Below are 24865 nucleotides of genomic sequence, written 5' to 3'. Positions count from 1 at the left end.
ACATTAATGACCTAAGAACTTTTGTAATATTTATATGGCCTCTTGTTCAGTTTTACCAAATGAAAGGGTTTATTCAAATTTGGTTTTGTTACTCCATCTGGCATATAAACAAATAATCTACATTATGCTAAGTTAAAAACATCAAAAGTGGATATAATGCATGGTACACAATGTACTTGATATATTCAGAGAAAAACAATCTAAAGAGACCAAAACCAAAATGGTTAAAGTACTTATTTCCCAACACTTATATTGCAAAACTTCCCTTAGTTCTATTAGCTAATGGTTTCTACAGAGATTATATATTGATACCATGATAAAAGTAAAGATTTATGTTATAGTAGAAGAATAAATTTAAATAAGCTACCTGAAAACAATCATAGCCTTAAGTACCAGAAATTTTCTGTAAAGGGAAATATGGAACAATTTATCTTCATGTTTGTTCATATTTCTATAAATGAGAGCCTGGAATTGCATCTTCGTTTGTTTTATAGCAACAATATGTTATTAATGACTAATTTAGAGGTAATTGTCCATGCAAATTCCCATATCTTTTCAGCAATGCTTCTTAGCTCAAACTTTATTCACTCATTTTACCTTATTTGAAAGAAAATGAAAGTAGTTTTAATGTAATGAGCATTATATTAAAATTATTTTATAAAAATAAAATCCAATTTAAACAAAACAACATATACATGCACATTATTTAATAATACCCAAATTGCTACTAAATTGATGATCCCCACCCTAAATAGTGCTATGTAGTAGTAATTACTTTTATAAAGACTCTTCTGTTAAAACACAAGTCCCTTACACTGTTCTCTTACTTCTGGTCTTCCTTCCATTATTCCTCTTATTTCTGTCTGTCCATCCGTTTGTCTCTCTGTCTGTCTGTCTCTCTCTGTCTGTCTTACCCCATTCCATTAACCTGTGTTAAATTACGTAGCTGCTAGAGAATGAATTTGTTGACACCTTAAGTAACTTAGAGACAGATCCTTCCATAATGGAGTCTCTAGATGGAAATGAAGCACAGGTAAACAACTTCATTTCACAGTCAGAAAAATTAAACAAAGACTATAAAACTGCATAATAATAGAGGGGGTACATCAGTACTTTATGCAGAAAATATGAAACTCTGTAAAATATAAAAATGGTAAATTTGTAGTTATTTTCTATGTAGCAGTAAAAAGCTAACAGATTGGTTTGGCTGTTTATTAGAACAGCATTATATTGTATCACTCCTTTTTTCTTAAGTCTTAAGGAAGCACCATGGCAGAGGGACATAAAGACTGAAATAGCCAGCCCAAGACCAAGACAGTTAGCTTTCCAGCATGGAAGGAGGAGGAACTCCTGAACTCTTACTTCTGGTTAAGGAGCTTCGAACAATTGATGGCTGCTATGAGAAAAAGAGTTGGCTATCTTTAGGTGTGTGGTCTCTAGTAGGTTGACTATGCCCCCGCGAATGATCCTATATGCATACATATATACTTATGCAGCACAAATGAGACTAGTGGGTCATTTGTTTTTTAAGATATGAAATTGGGAGGAGTTTGAGGGATCTAGTGGATCTATTAAGAAATTGGGGAAGGAATAGTGAGTGAATCTGACCAACACTCATTATATGCACATATAAAATTACCAAAAATACTAATTGAGAAAGGCGTATTTTCTTTTCTTGCCTGTCACAATATTTGACTCAGATTAAAACTTCAAGTTGGGTATTAAGATTCCCTGTACTACTGTTATAAAGTTTAATTGTCTGTCTCTCTCTCTCTCTCTCTCTCTGTGTGTGTGTGTGTGTGTGTGTGTGTGTGTGTGTGTGTGTGTAGAGGTCAGAGACTACATGACCACTTTGTTTTAGAGATATTCTTTCATTGAGACCTTGGACAATGATAGCTGGTCAGGGGTCTTCCTATCTTAGCTTCTCCAACAATAGTATTATAAGCTCATGCCACCATGCCAGACTTCTTATTTGGATGCCAGGAATCAAACTCAGATATAATTAGCTATAATCTTGTTGTGTTTTCAATCAAAAATATACAAGTGAGTTTTGTGAAGTTTTGATTTCTTTCTTAGATACTTTTATTTCTTCTCTTCTGAGGGGAACTTCTAGTAGAATGTATTCTGGCTGCTTTCTGAATGGATACTTACATTTACTTGTTATTTTTCCCTACTTTACTTTTACGCTTTAAAGTTTTACATTTCTTTCTGATAGTTTTGCTTCACTGTTATTTTCTTGCCTTGAGTATTTTTGTTTCTGGAACCATTATTAATTTTCAGAATCTCTTTCTGGGTTCAGAATGTTGCTTTTACAAGGCAAACTCTTCTTGATCTTCATTAATTTGAATACTGGTTTACAAAATACATTCAAAGTGTGAATTTGTGGAAATTCTAGAATTCTAATCTTTTATTCCCCAAAAGAATATTTATAAATTCCTACTGGCACCTGCCTCAAGATGAAAATAGCCATGTGCCAAATAAATAGACATTCAGCATAATCCTGCCTACATTTATGGATATTGTAATTTAAATCTTATTTTTACAACTTGTTCATGTTCTAATGATCTAGCCTAAACTATTTCCAAGATAGAAAACAAAGCCAACAAACTGTTATTCAGGAAGCCATGTAAATGTTTCCCTAGATCCTAACCTTGATCACTAGGTAAATGTTTCTCTACTGATTTCTAGACATATACACCATACTGGACCACACCACCATTAACACAGGCAGTTTTTTATCTTTCAATCTTTCTAAAAGTAGGTCAAATTTGAATTTTGAATTAGAAATTTTTAAATGATTTTTAAAATCAATTTAATGTACATAATTATGCTTGTTTATAACCTTACAAACCTTCACAATTACTAAAAGACTGTAAGTCAAGCGATAGTGAAGTCATAGAGAAACATTCAACTTTCTTCTTTTAGATTAATCATTTTATTTTTTGAGAATTTCATATATGAGGAAGACATCTATATCTTTTACTTCTCCCTCCTCTTCCAATTCCTCTCATGTTTCCCCTCCCTTCTAAATTCATGATCTCATTTTTAATTATTATTGCATATATATGTAAATATGAACACACAATTCATGTACATACAACATATTCAGTCCATTTAGTGTTGCTCATGTATACCTTGTTCACAGCTAACCACTTGGTATCGGTCACTATATGCAGAAGCTTGTCCTTATGCGTAACTTATTCTCACTTTTTCAATAGCCATTGACCATTTATAACTCTTCAATTGGGATGGGACTATGTGGAGTTTCACCAGTTCACATTTGCTTGTCAACTAGTGTTGTCATCATGCTGGTCATGTTTATATAACTATATGGTTGATATTTCATGAGTACATTTTATATCAATCAGCAGCTGTCCTAAGTCTCTGGTTCTTACAATCTTTGTACCATTTTCCCTGAGACTTAGGATCTGGGTTTGCATTGCAGATGAATAAGTTGGGATTGGGTATTTTGCAATAACCTATTCTCTTATTTTAAATAGTTTTAGATCTCTGTAATACTCTATCTATTGTCTTCCTGTATTTTCTTTGAAATGACAGAGAGATCAAGACTCAAGACAACTCAAAGATGAAAGCATTTAATTGGAAGCTTGCTTAGTTTCTAAGAGTCAGTACATGTCTATCATACCAGGAAGCAGGCAGGCATGGTGCTGGAGAAGTAGCAGAGAGCTTCCATCCTGTTCCACAGGCAGTAGACAGAAAGGGGGAGGCAGAAAGAGAGAGAGAGAGAGAGAGAGAGAGAGAGAGAGAGAGAGAGAGAGAGAGAGAAACTTGGCCTGGCATGGGTTTTTGAAATCTCAAAGCCTACCCTCCCCCAGTGACACACCTTTTCTAAGAAGGCCACACCTCTTAATCCCAAACATTTCGACCAATTGAAAAACAAACATTCAAATATATGAGATAATGGGGACCATTTTCATTCAAACAATCTGTGTAAGAAGAATAATTTATTTTTGTTAAGGCATGAGAGATAGCTCTAGGTATAAGGTTAAGTATTTAGAATATAGTTAGAAATCACATTTCTTAGGAAAACTTTCCTCTCAGGTTAATAATCTATCTAGACATAGGTAATCAGCTGTTTATGATATTAGATATGAAATTCCTCCTGCTGAGAAAGCCTTAAGTCCCATTAGCTGTGGGTTACCTCAGATGAAAGTGCCATTATTCCATCATAGGCTTCTTGCTGTTCTAGTCATTGTCATGGTTCATAGGCTTTATAAATGGGTAGATCTACTGAATACTTGCCAGCATATTTTGATACTATGACTGTTTTTACTTATTCTTTGAAATTTTTATGAATGTATGCCATGTATCTTTTTCCGCCATTCCTTCATCTCCTTCCAACTGCACTCTGAACTCCCCTGCCTGTATCCATTATTATTTCTATTATTATTATTATTATTAGCTGCTGTTTTTAATAACATTGATGTGTTCAATTAATGCTGACTACATGTGACTGGGTATGTTCACCTAACTTTCAAATGGTATTCCTTCCTCCATTCTTGAGAAATAAGCATCTTAAAGTTTGCAGGTATATTTTCTTTGCTCCATTTCTTTGTAGCTTGTTATCTTAGAATTTCAAATGAATATGCAAACACACACACACACACACACACACACACACACACACACACACACGTACTTGGCTCACTTATAAAACCAAACATAAAAGGTAATTTGAATTTAAAAGGAAATAAACATAAGCTTAGGAGTTTTGAGATTTGGTAGGAAGTACCAAGATGTCAAAATAAATGTTCATTAGATGTTGAGATCAGTACAATGCTCATATTTGTAGAATAGATGTTGCCAAGGTAATATTAATATAGTGGGAAGGATGGAGACTCTGGGAAGTGATTTCAAGTGAAATCTATGTTTCAGAATATTCCTGAGTTAGACTTGACTGAACTTGTGCCTCAGTAAGTCTGTTCTAATGTGTTCCTTGATGAGTCTAGGATCCACAAATGCAAAGTGTGTCTGATGTCAGTATATGACTAATTACATGAATAGCAAGCTATAAAGAACAGTAATTGTAGTATATATAAATATATAATAGTATATTAATATATATATCATGTGTAATTCATATGTATGTGCTTTTATTTCATTCAGTTGAGTTTGAAAGTAACAGAACATGCTAACCCCTCAAAAGTCACTTAATGTGTTATTTTTAGACAGGGATAATTGAAAAGTAACTGATAGAATAAAGTATCCCTGGGTCTCTTCTTTTAACTCAAAAATCAGCTATAAAATTTGTCATGAGACAGATGCCATTGTTGTACCATTGGCAAGAGACATTCTTAACCTTAAAACTATGAGTTGATAACAAAGTAATTTTTACAAGTAACACAATAATTCTCTTGGTCCCTTTGTTTTACCTATTTTTGTTGACATGTTCTCTAACCAAATTTACCATCTCTAACCAAAATTCCTTTATCTCCACAATTTTATATGCTGAACTACAACTGTATAATGCCATCTGTCAGGCCTATTGGTGTCTTTGGGGTTTTGTTGTTTCCTCAACAGGCCCCTGTGATGTTTATTTATAGTTGTTAGCTTTCTACTACCTAAAGTCACGTCAGAAGTTGCCCTCCCTTGAAAAGTTGCCTAAATTCAGTGGGCAATGAGCCAACCTATAGGAATTGTTTTAGCTATTAATCAGTGAAGGAATTCCCAACCCGTGGACAGCAGCATTTCCATGGCCTAGGAAACTGAAATGACAGAGGAGAGAGCAAGATAAAAACCAATCAAGAGCAGTAAGCAGGCAGCATAGGTGCAATAGATTTATTTTGCTTGGGTACTTTTAGTTGTTGCATATCTTTCTATATATGATGAAATTGCAAGTCATATAAACAAACCCATCCTTTAAATTGCTTTTGGTCATAACATTTTATCACAGCAACAGAAATCAAGCATATAGAACTGCTCCTATATGAGTAAAAGCATTATCATCAGGTAAAATTTGTATATGTTTCTGTTGTTGATCTACTCTTGGCAATTTAATTTTTGGTTTCAAGTCCGTGAGAAAAACCTCTTCAAGTACAAGACCATACCCTTTTGACATTGGTTAAACCATGCACATACTCACAAGAAATAATCTCTATAGAGAAGTTAATTCCATGTTAGCAAAATTTCTATTGACTTAGGATGAGAAATCTCAGTATAATGATGAAATTTTAGTTTATAATGCCCATGGTAATTATGAGTCCTGAAATGTATTAATACTGTTAATATAAATTTGATTACTGCTCTTACTATTATATCTGTCTCACATTAATTGAGTTGTTTTTATGTACTACTTATGTACTTTTGAGCCTCTCTCAAATGGTCTCACTGAATGTTCTTATTGAGCCTTTCTAATATCCCTTACCCACATTCTTTTACAGAAAGGATATTAAAGATAAAAGAGGAAACTTAACCTCACTGAGTGAAGGTGAAGCTGAGGATAAGTTTGGATTATGCTCTTTCACTTTCTATATCAAGAAAAAAATGTGTCCTTGCTAGCTTTCACTCCAATTTATGTGGATCACTGGAGGACTATATGGGGAAGTAAATTCTTTGACAGGTCTGGGAAGATTGAGAGCTCAAGTGTAGAGGGATTTCTTGCTAGAGAACCATGTCCTGTGGGTTCTTTCTCCATGGTAGAGGAGTGAAGATGACGGAATACCTCCAAATGACAATGGAGCAGGGCATCTGTGTGTCTGTGTGCATACATTACCATGAATCAATATGGAAGCAATACTAATGTATGCAGGAGGAAAAAGACATGAACACATCAATGAAATGGAGCTTGGGATTCACTCTACTGCAAAGAACTATTATTTGTGGGCTGGTCATGAATGAAGGGACCACCTTGTTTTTATCCTCCATATTTTCACTGCCCAAGATCTGATTTCCTGTCATGCAACTGCAATTGGTTTTCTGCATTACAATTTCGCTGAGTGTTCCCCAGTCCATTCTTTACACTGTCATCAGAACTGTTTGTGTATGACTTAGAGCTGACATAAGTCTTCAGTTGAGATGTGTCATTGCCTGTGGCTATTCATTAGTAGACACATTAGCCTTTCAAAATGATGCCCAGTTCAGTCTAGACACCTGACTTTCTTACCACTTTATGCTTTATCATTGCAAATCCTTGCCTTCTTCTAACACCATCATTATATTTTCAGGGCTCAGCTCTAGGAGGTAGAGGGAAGATTGTACTATGATCAACTCTTAGATTTAAGTGGCTCATCTGAAAATTCTGGAATCATCTCCTAACGAAATTTTATCAAGTTGCTTTGGATTTATTCATTTCATGGGTTATGATCACAGCTTTAGATTTCAGTAACACTAAGAATGACTTTATTATCAGAACAAGAAGGGGTTTTATTAATTAACAACTGTAAAGCAATGAAGAACTAATTATAAGGAGAGTATGCAATCCTTTTAGACTGAAGAGGGGGAATAATTCATCAAGTTTTCTTATAAACTCAAAGATTAAGAAAGCAATTTTAAAAGCCTGGATTTAAAATGTGCCATTTAGTATTCAGGCTTGCTCTGAAAACCCAGGAGACAATAGATTTGTTTTTCACATACCTCCAGTATTTACTCTCAAATGGGAGACAGTAAAAAGACTAAGAGAGAGGGAGGAAAGGCTCAGTCATATCACTGCAGAAAAAAATATTTCAACACAAGAAGCTGGCTGGGAAATGAAAGTAAATGAAGTAGCTATCAGTTGGCTGAGTCCTTCATTCTCTGTCACTTTATATATCTGCTACTTAAAGATAACTTCATATTTTGCCTAATTTTATTTTTAAATAATTTCAGACAGTATCACGGGAGGGGATAAGCATGTGCCTGTTTTTGGTCTGCATTCTTGGGCCCTGCTTATAGCCTCCTGAGGACTGGGGGTTGCTTGCAGGGGAGCCTGTCCATGTAGATTGGCCTATCAAGGGTCTGCCAGCATCCTAGTTCCACCTCCAACCACGGTAGGAGATAAACTTGAGGCTGTTTCAGGCCTGCCTTCAGGGACCCTGCTCAGAGCTTCTTGATGTCTGGGGCCTGCACATGCTCGGGGGAGCCCACCTAGGCAGAACCGCTTGTCAAGAGACTGGAAACAACCTAGTTACACCTCCACCCACTGGAAGAGTAGAGCCATGGGAGTATTGGACCTGCTTGAACCCACTGGAAGAGAACCTTGGTCCCATACACACCATGAGAGGGAGAGACCCCACAGGTATGCACTGGTAAAAGGAATGGGTAGACAGTATAAGAATACAGTCAACAACAGAAAGATCAATATGATGCCCCCAGAATCTAGGGACTCCACACCAGCAAGACCTGAACATCCCAACACAGATGAAACAGAAGAGAAAGACCTTATAAACAACTTCAAGAAGATGGCAGAGCCCCTAAAAGAGGAAATAAAAATCCTTTAAAGAGATGGAAGAAGTGATAAACAAAACATTTAAAGAAACAATTCCAACAGTGCAAATTTTGAAAGTTGAAATAGAGACAATGCCAAACAAACAAACAAACAATCAAAACCCCACACAGTCTGAGGGAATGATGGAAATAGAAAAGCTGGGTAAACAACTAGGAACAACAATTGCAACCAGAACCAACAAAATATAAGAGATATAAGAGACCTAAGGCATAGAAGATACACTAGGAGAAATAAATTCATCGACCAAAGAAAATCTTAAGTCCAACAAATCCCTGACACAATATATGGGGTGCTATGAAAAGACCAAACCTATGAATAATAGGTATAAGAAGATGAAGAAACCTAAATCAAAGATACATAAAATATATTTAACAAAATCATAGAAGAAAACTTTCCCAAACTGAAGAAAGACATGCCAATGAAAGTACAAGAAGCTTCCAGAACACCAAATAGAGTGGACCATGAAGAAAAATTCCCTCACCTCATGATAATCAAAACACAAAACATACAGAATAACAAAAGAATATAATGAGCAGAAAAAAAGACCAAATAACATATAAAGGCAAACCTATCATAATTATACCTGACTTCTCCATGGAAACTCTGAAAGCCAGAATTTCCTGGATAGATATTCTACCAACAGAAAGAGACCAGGGATGCCAGCCCAGACTACTATACCCAGCAAAGATTTCAAGTATAGATGGAGAAACCAAGATATTACATGACAAAACCACATGTAAAAAGTCCTTATCAACTAATCCATCCCTACAGAAAATTCTGAATAGAAAACTCCAACTCAAGGATGTTAACCACAAAAACATAAGTACCAGCTAATCCAACTTTACCAACAGCCAAAACGGGGGGGAAAAAAAAGGAGGAAATCCACACACACACACACACACACACACACACAAAAACAAGAATTACCAATAAATGTTCATTAATATCCATCAATATTAATGGTCTTAACTCACCTATAAAAAGACAGAGGCTAACAGAAGACAGAATCCATTCTTTTGTTGTGGCATTCAAGAAAAACATATGAACTTCAAAGACATACTTTATCTCATAGTTATGTGTTAGGAAAAGTTTTTCCAATCAAATGGACTCAAGAAACAAATGTGTGTAACAATCCTATTATCTAACAAGTTAGAATTTAAACTAAAATCAACCAAAGGTCATTTCTTATTCATCACAGGAAGTAACCATCAAGATGAAATCTCAATTCTGAACATCTATTCCCCAAATTAAAATGCACTGACATTTGTAAAACAAACATTACTAAAACTCAAATCACACATAAAACCACACACAGTTATAGTGGGAGATTTGAACACTCCACTCTCAACACTGGACAGGTCCACCAGATAGAAAGTTAACAAAGAAACAAAAGAACTTACAGAAGTTCTGACCCAATTGGGTTTAACAGACATTTATAAAACATTCCACAGAAACAAAAAATAACATACCTTCTTCTCAATAATACATGGAACCTTCTCTAAAATGACCACATATTCTGCAACATATCAAACCTCAACAGATACTAAAAAATTGGAAAAACTCCCTCTATCTTATCAGATCACCATGCTTTAAAATTAGAATTCAACAACTGCAGAAACATTAGAAACTCATGGAAATTGAATAATGTGCAATTGCAACATTCCTGGGTCAAAGAAGAACTAGACAATGAAATTAAAGATTTCCTAGATACAATGAGAATAAAGACAACAAACTGAACTTATGGGACACTTTGAAAACTGTACTAACAGGAAAGTTTATAGTACTAAATGCCCACATGAAGAAACCAAAGATTAGTCACATCACAGAATTAAGAACACAACTGAAATCTCTAGATCACAATGAAATCAACTCACCCCAGAGGAGTAGACACCAGGAAATAATCAAATTGAGGGCTGAAATCAATAAAGTAAAAACTAAGAAAACAATACCAAGAATCAATGTAACAAAGAGTTGATTCTTCCAGAAAATCAACAAGATAGATAAAACTTTATGCAAACTAACCAAAAGGTAGTGAGAGAACATGCAAATTAACAAAATCAGAAATGAAAAGGGAGACACTGAGGAAATTCAAAGATTCTTCAGGTCATACTTTGAAAACTTGTACTCCCCAAAATTTGAAAATTCAAAGAAATGGGCAGTTTTCTGAATAAATATCACTTATCAAAATTAAATCAAGAACATATAAGCAATTTAAATAAACCTATAACTCCTAATGAAATAGAAGCAGTCATCAAAAGCCTCCCAACCAAAAAACAAAACAAACAAACAAACAAACAAAAAAAAAAAACCCAAAAATCAAAACCCAGGGCCAGAAGGTTTCAATGGAGAACTTTACCAGAAATTCAAAGAAGAGCTAACACCAATACTCAAATTGTTCCACACAATAGTAGCATAACTGACTTCTTCCTTCTCATGTGTCAGAAGAAGCATGTCAGCACAGCTTCTTTGTCTGACCCCACCCTCCTAGCCCCAAGAATATTGTTACCTATATTCCAAAACCAATCATATTCTCTACTGGCTTCTTAATTGCTCTTTTTAATTATTAATTGCTGTTAGAAATCTTGCTATTGTTTTAAAAAGGTTTCAAGGATGCTTATTTTAAAGTACAATTCAGAGAGTGTCCAATCTCTCTAATGCTTTCCCTCTCTCCATCAGAAGGAAAGCACAAAAGAACCTTCACATAGTCTGTTGTTCCCCTGTGATCTCTGCCCACTTTCTTCCTCTTGCTTTTAATGTCTGAGTTCATCTCCTCTTTCTTCTTTCTCCCTTTGCTTCAGCAGCAGTGGCATTACAACTCTAATACAAGCTACACTTTCTCTACAGTTTGGGCCCTGCTGAGGTCGGCTTCATGTGTAATTTCCACCCTCCTGTGTGGGTCACTCTTTCAATTTTTCCAGGTGTGGCTATATGCTAATTTAGTGCTGAGATGTCTCTGATGCATGCTTTCAGATTCCACACTGAGCACTGTCCACCTGGGCCTCTGGCTCTGTTGCATCTTAAATTCATGATCAAATGGACCACATATTTCAATGTCTTATTTTAAGTCTTTAAAGTGATAAGCTCTGATTTTTTTGTTTAAAATATTTTACTTTTTAGAATGTCATGCACCAATACTGTATTTATACGATTACTTTGTGTGGTATTTGAATGTAACTGTCCCCCATATGCTCATAGAGAATGGCACTATTAGAAGGTGTGGCTTTGTTAGAGTAGGTATGGGCTTGTTGATGGAAGTGTGTCAATGTGGGGGCGGGTTTTGAAGTTTCCTATGCTCAAGGTATGACCCAGTGTCACAGTCCAGTTTTGGTTGCCTTTGGATGAAGATGTAGCCAGCACCATGTCTATCTGTATGCCACCATGCTCCCCACCATGATGATGATAATGGCCTTAACCTCTGAACTGTAAATGAGCCACCATAAATAAACGTTTTATTTGTAAGAGTTGCTATGGTCATGGAGTCTGTTCACAGCAATACAAACTCTAAGACACCTTCCCTCCATGTTCCCTCTTCTCTCAAGTATATGAACCCTCCTATAATTACTTTTCTTATAACCCCACTACACAACATGCCATTTAGTGTTTTCTTATAAGTTTAGGGCTGACCATATGGAACTAAATATCCCATCTGAGGACAAGATTGATTCTTCCTCAGCCATTGATATCCTGTCATACTTCATCTGGGGGTGGGACCTCATGAAATAATCCTATCGCATTAATTTTTAAAAAATATTTTGTTTGCCATAATAGTCTCACTGGGATGTGATTAGTGCTATCATATTTCAGCCATTTTAAATGTACCCAGAACATAATCACTTCTCATCCTCTGCTGATGTTAGCAGACTATTATCTGCTGGCTCTACTTTTGTCTTCCCCCACACACCCCTGTTCTTCTAATGTACGTTTTCTTTAACTATGCCCATTCACTCTTCAGTCTGTAGCCAATGTGGTGGTTTAGGTCCCTTTTGAACTAAACACTAGGTCTTTTAAAAAGGAAATATAAGATTTTATCTTTTTAAAAATTCCTGTTAGCTTCCCTTCAGAGTAAAACAAAGTTTACTGAGAAGGGATATTGTGGTCTGCTCTCTCTTCCTACCTATCCTATGCCCCCCCCCACCCAGGCTTTTAATATGGCTGCCCTATGCCTTCCACCAGGCTTTTTATAAATCACTAATCTACCACCATCACTATATCATCCATTAGCCTATCTATTTACTTTCTATGTAGTTACTGTTCCCAAGCTACTGCTTATTTTCTGTCTTATCCCATACAAAAAACAACCTATGTGAGAATAGATTTTCTTACTCTTCCTTTTTCTAACTCCTAGATCCCCAGTAGATAGAATAATACTAAGAATACCCCAGATTCTTACTGTAACAACCACTTAAAATAAATATTTTCTTTTTATGAAAAAATGTTTCCATTGAACCATATTTAATAATATCAATGGCTTCTTTGAATCTTGATTAACATTTACATGGGCATGTATATTTTGAAAAATCATCTAATATAGCAAGTTGATGTTCTTAGAGGTTAGAATTTGTATCCCCAATGGTTAAGTTTTTGATGATATCATAATAGGACAGGGGAAGATATATCTAGATATTTGTGCTTATTCATTTTGCTTCATGAGAAAAAAATCATTGTAATAAGAAAATAATCAGGCTGCTGATAATAAAGAATTTGGGATGAGGAGACAAGGAGTATTCTGGGAGATGTAGTAGAAAGAAGTCAAGACATAGACCATGAAAGGAATAAGAGGTCTGGACCCTCTCTCAGGTAAGATAAGACCACATGGAAACACTTACATTGATAGAAATGGCTTAATATTTAAGACAGAGCTAGCCAATAAGAAACACTAGTCCAATGACTTGACAGATTTAGATGACCCCTCCTGGATGGCATCACCCTACATGTGGAGTGGGGGGGGGAGGGTGGTTGGGGTGTATGTGAAGGGGGAGAGAAGAAAGAGGGAGAGAGTGAGGGGAGGAGGGAGGGAGGGAGAAAAAGGAAGGAGGGAGAGGGAACTGGTATCGATATGTAAAATAAAAAAAAAAAAAAAAATGAAAAGAAACACTAGTAGCTGAGCCCTGGTGGCTCTTGCCTTTAATCCCAGCACTTGGTAGGCAGAGGCAGGTGGATAAGACCAAACTGGTTTACAGAGCTAGTTCCAGGACAGCCTTCAAAGTCACAGAGAGATCCTGTCTCAAAAAACAAAAAACAAGGTTGGGCGCGCGAGCCGGGGCGCTGGCGGCCTGGGACAGAGGACTATGAAGCTTCCCAACATCCTGCTCACCGGTACACCAGGGGTTGGAAAAACCACACTAGGCAAAGAACTTGCATCAAGATCAGGACTGAAGTACGTTAATGTGGGCGATTTGGCTCGAGAAGTCTGATCACCGGATATCATGAAGTCTGGCAAGATGGCTTCTCCCAAGAGCATGCTGAAAGATGCACAGATGATGGCACAAATCCTGAAGGATATGGGGATTACAGAATATGAGCCGAGAGTTATAAATCAGATGTTGGAGTTTGCCTTCCGATATGTGACCACAATTCTAGATGATGCTAAAATTTATTCAAGCCATGCTAAGAAAGCTACTGTTGATGCAATCCAGTGCTGTGCCGATCAGTCTTTCACTTCTCCTCCCCCACGAGATTTTTTATTAGATATTGCAAGACAAAGAAATCAAACCCCTTTGACACTGATCAAGCCATACTCAGGTCCTAGATTGCCACCTGATAGGTACTGTTTAACTGCTCCAAACTATAGGCTTAAGTCTTTGCAGAAAAAGGCATCTACTGCTGCCGGAAGAATAACAGTTCCCCGGTTAAGTGTTGGTTCAGTTTCTAGCAGACCAAGTACTGCTACACTAGGCACACCAACTCCACAAACCATGTCTTTCTCAACTAATGTAGGCACTCCAGTGTCCCTCACAGGACAGAGGTTTACAGTACAGATGCCTGCTTCTCAGTCCCCTGTTGTGAAAGCTTCAATTCCCGCAGCATCAGCAGTTCAGAATGTTCTGATTAATCCATCACTAATAAAATTCTCATTACTACTAATATGGTATCCCAAAATACAGCCAATGAGTCAGCAAATGCGCTGAAAAGAAAACGTGAAGAAGATGATGATGACGATGATGATGATGATGATGATGATGATGATGATGATGACTATGACAATTTGTAATCCAGCCTGGGGATGCATGTAACATGTATACTTGGTCTTGAATCCATTGTACTGAAATTAAACAAGCATGTTAGATGGTTTAAAGCTGTATTTTAGAAAATGGTATTTAAGAAGTATACATACTATGCTTTTCAGTTGAAATGTTCAGTTTTAGTAGAACTAGTAATGGTTTTTCATCAACCTTTATACATAAAAATAAAATTGTCATTTATGAATTTGGTTCTTGGAAAAAAAAACAAAAAGGAAAGAAAAGAAAGAAGAAACACAAGTAATTGGCCAACAGATTTATAACAAAAAAAAAAAAAAAAAAAAAAAAAAAAAAAAGAAGAAGAAGAAGAAAGAAAGAATTAATCCCATTCCACAGCTTCTGGTGTAACATTGAACAACAATCCATATATCTATCTAATTCACTTTTTGCCATTGTGTGAGCAAACCAGGAGTCATTTTAAAATATTCAAAGTCTTGTATTCTTAGAGAAATTCATCTTAGAAACCATATATCAGATTGTACCCCAGCCTATTCCCTCCCTCTCCATTTGCATGCAGATGCAGCAGACCATTTTAACTCTCCTCTCTCTGAAATATTTGTCTTCTAAATGTTAGTGATCGTTGATTGCATTTTCAATGCTTGTTCTTCACGCATGACTAATAAATCTGTCTTATTGCTGTTTTTTCTTAACTTGTTAATACTTTGTATTTTAAAACAAACAACTCCTTGATTTTGTTTCTTCCCTTCATAATTAGGATGTGTAACTTACATAACATCATAACATAAGAGGACCACAGATGAAATACTAAAAGGAACTTGGATGACTTTGAGTCTAAGTTATCCAGCTCTTTGCTTCTCAATTTCTCCAATCCATAGACTACACAAATATTTGGTAAGCCTGTAAAACATTTAGTTTAAGTGTAGTAAATACATAAAATCTTATTGGCATAGGTTAGGAATGCATGTGACTGCTAAATCCCAAAGGAGAGTCAATGTAATGTTTTTTTTTTTTTTAAAGAAAAATGAAGACATATTCTTGCTACAAGATGCAGAAAGTGGGAGGGTAAAGTGGATGAAAAGCTGCTTTCTATGTTTTTCTTCAATTGCTTCTAATCAAACTTTAAGTAAATATCTCTGGAAATAGCTATTGATTCTTGTTTTCTAAGGCTAAAGACATTCATCAAAGAGGCAGATAGAAAATTAAATTTTGTTGTTATATAAACATAGAGAATTAGGAGTTAGAAGGCATATTCTTGGTATTTACCATTTTATCTTCTACTAAATAAATAGAAAAATCTTATAGGTTTAAAGAATAATCTGGCACTAAGGAAAGGTCCAGTGATTCACAAAGAAGATCCCAACTATCTAAGCAATAGTGGAGAGGCTACCTTAAATCCCCTTTCCCTATAATTGATTGATGACTACCTTATTTGCCATTCTAGAGCCTTCATCTAGTAGCCTATGGAAGCAGAAGCAGACACCCACAGCTAAACACTGAGCCAAACTCCTGGAATACAGTTGTAAAGAGGGATGATTGATTAGCAAAGATGTCAAGACCAGGCTGGAGAAACCCACAGAATCAGCTGACCTGAACAAGTGGAAGCTCATGGACTCCAGTCTGATTGCTGGGAAACCAGCATAGGACTGACACATACTCCCTGCATGTGGGTGTCCGTTAGGAGGACTGAGCAGTCAGTCGATGGGACCTCTGGCAGTGGAACCAGTATTTATCCCTAGTGCACAAATAAACTTGGGGAGCCCATTCCACATAGAGGGATACTCTCTCAGCTTAGTTACATGGGGGAGGGCCTAGGTCCTGCCCCAAATGATGTGACAGACTTTGATGATCCCCCATGGGAGGCCTCATCCTCCGTGGGGAGTGAATGAGTGCTGGGATGGGAGGCTGGTGGGGGTTTATGGAAGTTGGCAAGAGGGAGAGGGAACTGGAATTGGTATGTAAAATAAGATTTTTTAAATTTAAAAAGTTTAAAATAAAAAAAAAATGCCTTGCACTTTGCAACAGATCTTTTCATTCTACTCATGATTCTTACACATTCAACACACATGAACATGAAAGCATACATATAAACATACGTATAAACATAATTATGTGTATATCTGCATGTACATATAATGTTTTACATAGATACCATGTTTAAGTATGAGACTGACTTTACTGAGTCAGATTTCTTTTTCTTTACCTTCTATGTTAGTATTGCTTTTTATCCTGTTAACCACTTAACTGAAGTTCTGGATAGAATAAATTGGAATTATTTTAGACAACTACTTTGCATCCTTTCAGAATGAGTTTTTGTCTTTGGGGCTTTGTGTACTTCCTGGCCTTCTTACAGGTGTCAAGTAGAGCTGGCTTCAGCATGGGACAGAGGAGGAAGAAAGTCCAACTATTACTGCCACATATGCATGGGTTTGGACCCTTCATTGAACTATAAGAAACCTACTAGTAGCCACAACTTAAAACACAGATTATTCTTCTTCTCTGGTAGCTATCTATTGTCATAGGTAGATGTAGGGTTTATGTCAGAATTATGGCTGATTTGATCTTGTACAGGTTTGGTACAGGTAATAACAGCTACTGTAAGTTCTTTAATGCAATAGCCATCACTGATGGTCTTGTGTCAACCTGCCTTTACACTACAAGAGAGGAACCAAATTATTGATGTCAATATTCTTCTAAAAATCTGTCTAAAACTCAAGTATGGTTTGATTAAACTGTTAACTTGGTTGTCCAATTTGAATCAATCTGCTATTGCCATATGAGACTTTGATCTACCTCTTTAATTAGTTGTCAATGTAAACAATCACAATAAACATGACAATGAATAGTATGAAAAGAGCTTTCTTCATGTAGAGGACAACTTGCTAACCAGACCAATCACTACTTGAGGCAGAATAAAGAGATAAGAGCGGGTGTTTTAAATGTTTATATTTGCCATATTTTAAACATTTAACAATGTATAGGACATTCATTGATTATGTTTTTCTTGAGGCTGCATCACAATAGGAAAAAAACACTATAATAAAAGACAGGAAAATTGGCCATTAGAGCTGTAAAAAAATTACTGAGGTGGATACATTCGGATAAATACTAAAATAAGATGCTTTCAAACCAGCACTTATTCCATGTGATGGTCCCTCTTCCTATCTGAACTCTTAATTCTTTCACAATAGAATGAATATTAAACTTACTCTGAGTTTGCCAATTCTTTCTTCTCTCACATATTTAGACTGGCTTCATTGGGTCACTATAACACCTCAGTCACAGCCTTCCTCTCAAGAGTGGTCTAAGAGTCATGTCATAGCAGATATGGAATACTCAAAAGATTGACACAAGCTCTCACACATAGCCCTATAACATTCTTCGATTATGATCCATATCTCCCATTTTGGATCAGTTGTGCTGGAAGGGTGAAGAAAATATTTCCTTCACTATTAGCATTTTTTATATCGTTTATTTTTTTCAGGAAATATATTTTTCATTTGTTAAGAACTTTAAATAACTTTTTATTAATACCTCTTTATTTCTTTTAACTGATTTCTTTGCAAACATTCCTCTTTAAGACTGATTAGAGAGATCAGATAAAAAGAGACACTGAATGCATTGTACCAAAACTCTGTAAAAGTACTCAGTCTCAAGTTCAATACTTCTGTCATCTCAATTTTACTTTTTGTTCTTGTTTCATAAAAGTGAATGTTGCATTTAATTTTTTAAAAAATCACTCGTTCATCCCATTTGTTCCAAAACAAGAGATTTCTAGTATGAGCATAATTTGCCTTTTTCCATTTTTTTTCATAGTTCCTTCCCTCCCTTCCCTCCTACCCCCTCCTTTTCTTTCCTTTCTTGTTTTATTTCTTGTCCATTATTCCTCTAGTTTATATTAATTTTGCTTAGACTCTATGTTGATTAATCATTTTTAAAATACAGTAATAGCCTTGAAGAATTTGCTTATTTCAGTGCCATGTAGTTGTAGAACATTTATAATATATGAATAATGAGAAGTATAATTGAAGGAAAATTAGGAGACTTTATATTTTAGAGCCTTCCTACTATGCATTCTTAATGATGAGAAGCTATGGACAAATATAAAAATCATCACTTAAATTTCTTTTAAGGCCAACATTCTGTGCAAGAAACAATGTTCATGGTGACATCTGTTTAATTATCACTTAAGTTTGACCATCAATTTTAAAGAAAACTGAGGAGTGGAATGGTGTAGACTTTCTAATGCTTTCTGCATCTGCCCATGGCCATTGCACAGAATCATTGTAACTACAAAGAAGTTTGTTAGTGGCAAAGGTCAATAAGGAAAAGAAATAAAAAAGATACTAAAAATGAAACATTTGTCCTGAATCTTCAACTCATAAAAACTGTAGCTAAAATGATTAAGGGGAGTCTAAGTAAAACTTCTTTACTTTCTTGGTTTAATTTTCTACAGAAAGAACAGCTTAAAGGCATCCCAGCCCCCAAATTGCAAACTTTAAATAAGATAATTCAAGTAATCTTGTTCAACAATTTGGGGTATGTAATAAGCATTTGATAAATGCTCATTGTAAATAAAACTGCTGAAAATACTGAGCCCTATAAAAAAGACAGACCCTAGGGAGATGGCTGTATTCCTTTACTACTTTAATAAGCACATGTAACAAAAACAACTCCTTTTATACAAATGTATCCACATCTGTAGGCATTCAAATTTTGGGCTTCTTTGCTTTTTTGTATCTCCCGAATATTCCCTGGATTAAAAATAAAGTCATTGTATCCAAAGATCTTTCACTATAGCCAACACATCTGTACCAATATCAGGAAGGAAGTTCTTGGTCCAGACTGTTACACTTGATACTAAATGCATGGATAAAATAACAAGTCTTTTAGAAATATTAGTCAAATGCAGTTCTTGAGAATCCTGTTGCTTGGAAAAGTGGCCATTGGGCTCTTGTCAACCATTCTGAATTTGATCTTTTTTCTATGTTAGACTTTATGCCATATAACTAACTTAATTTAAAATGATAAATCAAGTATTGGACTTTAAACTTAGAGAGCAAAGAGCTGCTTAGATGGTGGACCAACAATATTAGAGTTACTTGAAATGAAATATAATGGATAACATATGCTGCTTTGCACTTTGCACACATTTGCTACAGCCACTGATGCTTATAACATTTTATTTATTAAAATCATATTGATCTTACACATCCTTCACATGAATCATTAACTTTATCTTTAGATTTTCTAGCTTCAAAACACTCCAAGCAAACAATTAATCTACATATTGGCATCTCACTGAAAACTTAACAATGGAGTATCCCAAAGATCAAGATGTTAACCAAACTATTTTAAAATTGCTAACTCTTCAACTCCTCTGCATTCATTCATTCATTCATTCATTCATTCATTCATATGACATGTCATAAGTTATGGGTTCAAGATTATGTTTCTTATAGAGAAAATTAATGTATTTAATTACATATATATTGTCATCCTAAATGTAAACCTAGGGTTTAGATAAACTTGGAAGTTAGGGAAGAAGTAACTTAGAAAAACATCTTAACCATGATTGCTACTCATATGGTCTCAGGCTGTTTTTAATAACAAGCTTGTTTGGAATACATGATGGTATAAAGCTGAGTATTGAAGGTTTGTGGAGAGAAGTGACATTTCTCTAAAGCTGTTTAAATGACATCCCCTTTCATGCACATGCCAGAGCAGTTATGAAACACTTCAAGCTCTGAGCACATTCTCCAACTATTATCCACCTTTCAACTGTTCCCATATGACTTATTTCATTTCTCCATCAAATAGGTTTTAGGTATCCATGGTATAAAATATGCTACCCTGATTTTTAACATATAGTTAATAAAAGCAACATGGAGGCTTACTGGTTAAAGAGCATTTGCTGCTATTGTAGAGGATGCAGGTTAATTTCCATGGTGCTCTGCTCATACTACCTGTAACTTCAGCTCCAGGGGATCTGACACATTCATGCATATGATATACACATTAATAAAAAGAAGCAGAGGGTAAAAAATTAAAATAGACAAAAATAAGGAAGTTATCATGCAAACATGAAACACTAGTGGACATATAAAATATCCAGTGTCATATGCGTGTCTTGTCATATCAAATAGAGAAAAGAATCTAGTATACTTTTTACAAATCTGAGTGACAAAACCAAAAGGTAAATAAATAAAATATTTTAAAAAGAGAATACAGGATAACAGTCTATTTTCAGAATTTGCTAAAAATTTCATAATTTTAATCTGTCACATGAAGGATCAATAATCAGTATTAATAATGGCAGTTCAACATGTGTGTGCTTAGGCTAAACACATACACAGTGAACTCCCTTTGTCTATAGCTTGAACTAATTACCATGATTGAGGATTTGGGAAAGCGAAACCTGGAGTCAGTGATTTCCATCAATAGACATGGATATAATTAACCAATAACTAGAGGGCTGTAGTTTTATAAAGTTGAAGAATTTTACCATTTCCTAGAAACACATCTGTTGTGTTATACATTTTAAAATAATTTATTGAGATATGAATTTTGAATGTTCACATACTTAAACGTATTGATTTTCATGTGGTTTTGTTGTTACTGTTATGTTGTTTTGAATTTTTTTCCTTTTTCTAATCAATACTTCACATCAATAATCACTTCATCTCTGTGTGTATGTATACGTGCCTCTGTGCCATATATCTACCAACAAAGTATAAGAAAAATATATTTAAGGCTATCATGTGTGCATGTGGAACCTTCTGTTTCATTGTAGCCAATCTTCAGTAATAATAAACATCAGACTAGTTTTTGGAAGACTTTGGGATGCATCACATTTGCAAAAGATAAAATGTCCACACAAAACTCTTTCGTGAATGTGTTAAGTCAATATTTGTATTAAATATGTTTTTATCTGTCCTTTATTCATTACCTCTAAACAAAATTTGCAAAATAAATCCAAAGCTCTTTATTTTTTTCTCACTGGAGTAAGTGAAGTGGATGTAAGGACTCCTCTTTCCCACCCCCTCTGGCAGATCTTAAAGATACAGTTAATGCTGCTGTTGCTGCTGCTGTGATTACCATAGCAACTGCTGCTACTGTGCACATCCTTGGTGCTGGCATTGATACTACTTAAGAAACTACTTATAGGCTGAAAGAACCAAGTGTGAGAAGAGGCAGGTTTCTTTGCAGTACTTTAATCATTCACTCAACATATATTTACCAAAATAAAGAGGAATATATTTTTCAATCTGCCTCAATGAAATTTCTGAAAGTGTTCTAAAGCAGAGGCAGTTAAAATGGGTAGTGACTACATTTTATTGAAACTGGTCTTTGTGTGCAGAAATAGATCTGCTAGCCAAGATCTGTATACATAGTTGGTGGAAATTCAATGGCTTCTAGTAAGTAAACAGTTTTAATCAGAGATTTTGTTTAATTCTAACTGCAACTCAGAAACCACTATGGATCTTTGTTAATAGATGGAACGCATCAGCATGTTCATATATGTGCCTGGAATGTCATTTGTTTACACACTGGAGATTGTTTAAAGAAAAGGAAAACCATGTTTAAACTTAAAAAGAGACTGAACCTATTCTTTGCAAATCAATAATTACTAAAGAACTTCATGCTTCTCTTTCTGTGCTCTTTGCTGTACTGTACATGGGTTATTTTCCTAAAGAGTACATTTCTTGATCGGAAAGTGATCCAACAAAATAAGACAGATTTTCTAATTATCTATGTAAGGATTGTATTTGTTTACTCATTTTTCAATGTAGAAAATTAACCAGTGAATCAGAACAAATTGTTTTAATTATGAAGGATGTTTATATGAAAATTGAGTTGTAAGGGAAAATACATACATATTTGGGCTTTATTTGTTTTCAGTGCTGGAGGTTCAAACTTCTATATTGTGGATGCTAAGCAAGTGCTTTATGAATACTCTGTGTTTAGATCAATAAACTGCTCATGTACCATATGTTCAAAATTCTTTTCAACTAAGAGAACCAAATTTTCAGCATATCACGGTCATTTTAAATTTGTTTGTAGAAAACGAATTTCTTTGGGCAAAAAAAGTTTTTAATCATATGGTAAATTATTTTGATAATATTAGCACTTTCTATGGAATACCAATATAGTCCCATTGAGCCATATCTATTTACACAAGTTTATTTCCATTCTAGAATGAGATCAATGGATTGATAAGTATGAAGCAAATAATATTATGATGCATGGCCACTGATGTGTATTTTTGTTACAGATATTACTGACTAAATTCACAAAAATATTATTGCATAGAATGATACACTGTAATAATACACACCAGTAGCTCTGTGTAAGTTATTCACCACCAAAGACAATAATAGCATAGACAGAGATGAGTGGCTCAAAAGAACACTTGTTAAATCCATGATAAAGCCTCATTGAGTGGGATGGGATTTTTTCAATACTGAGGCTTTATTTATGGAGACTTGCTCACAGATTATTGGGCCTTATGACAAATAGAATAATTTGTGGAAATAATGAATCAATAAATAGGTTTATGTTGCTCAATTGTATTAATTGAAGAAAACCATGTATAAGAATGCTTTAGGAAAGATGAGTCTGTTTTGGAGCAATACAACCTAGATGCCCCTCAACTGAAGAATGGATAAAGAAGATGTGGCACATCTACACAATGGAATACTACTCTGCAGGAAAAAAGAAAAGAAAAAAGAAAAAAGAATGGAATCTTGAAATTCGCAGGCAAGTGGATGGAACTTGAAGAAACCATTTTGAATGAGGTAACCCAGTCACAAAAAGAGGAACATGGTATGTACTCTCTCATATATGGATTTTAGACCTAGAGCAAAGGATCACCAGCCTATAATTCACACTACCAGGGGAACTAGGATACAAGGTGTATTCTAAGAGATTCATATAAAGTCCCTCGGAGAAGGGGGAAGGGACAAGTCCCCCAGAGCATTGGGGAAGGGAGGAGTCATTGAAGGGAGAGAGAATTAGGAGAAAGAGAATGGGAGGGGAGAGGAAAACACAGGGTAAGAATAGAAAACAGAGGGGAGAGAGAGAGAGAGAACAAACATAAAAGAGGGAGCCAATATTGGTTTGAAGAGAAAACTGAGCATAAAGAAAGGTCTAGAGACCTACAAGACTGCCACCAACTAACAATTTGAGCAACCATGGAAAGGCTACCATAAATGCCTTTCCCAGATAGTGAGATCAACAACTAACTTATCCACCATCATGGAGCCCTCATCTAGTACCTGTTGGAAGCAGAAGCAAACACCCATATCTAAACACTGAGTCGAACTCGAATCCAAATGCAGAGGGAGAGGACAAGACTAGGTTGCAGAAACACATAGAGACAGCTGACCTGAACAAGGAGGAGCTAATGCCCACCCCCCCCAGACTGATAGCTGGGAATCCAGCATGAGACTGACTCAGAACCCTCTGAATATGGATCTCAGCTACAAGGACTGAGCAATCTAAGGGACCTCAGACAGTGGAACCAGGATGTATTCCTGGTGCACAAAAGGACCTTGGGGACACATCCCCCATGGAGGGATACTCCCTTAACCTAGAGACAGGAGAGAAGTCCTAGTCCCTACTTCAAATGACTTGAGAGATTTACATGACCCCACCTGGAGGGAATTGCCCTACATGTGGAATTGGGGTGGGTGGATGGGAGGGGAGGGTGGTCAAGGTGCATGTGAGGGGGCAAAGAGGGTAAGAGGAAGGGAGAGAGGGAGAGGGAACTGGGATTGACATGTTAAAAAAATTAGTAAAAATGGTTGAATACAGGACCATTTTAGTTATCCTCATCTTCTTGGCTAGCAAGCCGGATAAATGTGAAAAGGCTTGTAGACTTAAAAAAAAAAAAAAAAAAAGAAAAAATCCTGACTGGGAATGTGGTAATTCTTGTTAAATCATACAATACTGCTTATGTTTTTGTCTGAAGACAGTAAATTTACTTTTAGTTCCTATTAAGTATAAAATTAAGAGCCAAGTGATGACTCAGCAGTTAAACTCACTGCTCTTCTCGCAGAGGACCCAGGGCCAGATTCATACATCAAAACGGTGGCTCACAACCATTTCTAAGTCTGGCTCTAAGGGATCTATGACCTCTTCTGACTTCCATGGGCCCTGCACACACATTGTATATACAAATACAAGCAAAACACTCAGAAGCATAAAATAAACATATAAAAAT

The 24865-nt window shown here is 35.6% G+C and overlaps 1 pseudogene; it reads left to right on the top strand.

The window, feature by feature from the left end:
• The first annotated feature begins 13692 nt into the window (after positions 1–13692).
• On the top strand, positions 13693–14654 carry LOC127227248 (transcription initiation factor TFIID subunit 9-like; annotated as a pseudogene).
• Positions 14655–24865: the final 10211 nt, after the last annotated feature.

The sequence above is a fragment of the Phodopus roborovskii genome, unplaced genomic scaffold (genome assembly GCF_943737965.1).
Source record: "Phodopus roborovskii unplaced genomic scaffold, PHOROB, whole genome shotgun sequence".
Classification (NCBI taxonomy): Eukaryota; Metazoa; Chordata; class Mammalia; order Rodentia; family Cricetidae; genus Phodopus; species Phodopus roborovskii.
The sequence above is the reverse complement of the archived record's forward strand: the minus strand, read 5'-3'. Positions and strand labels throughout refer to the sequence as shown.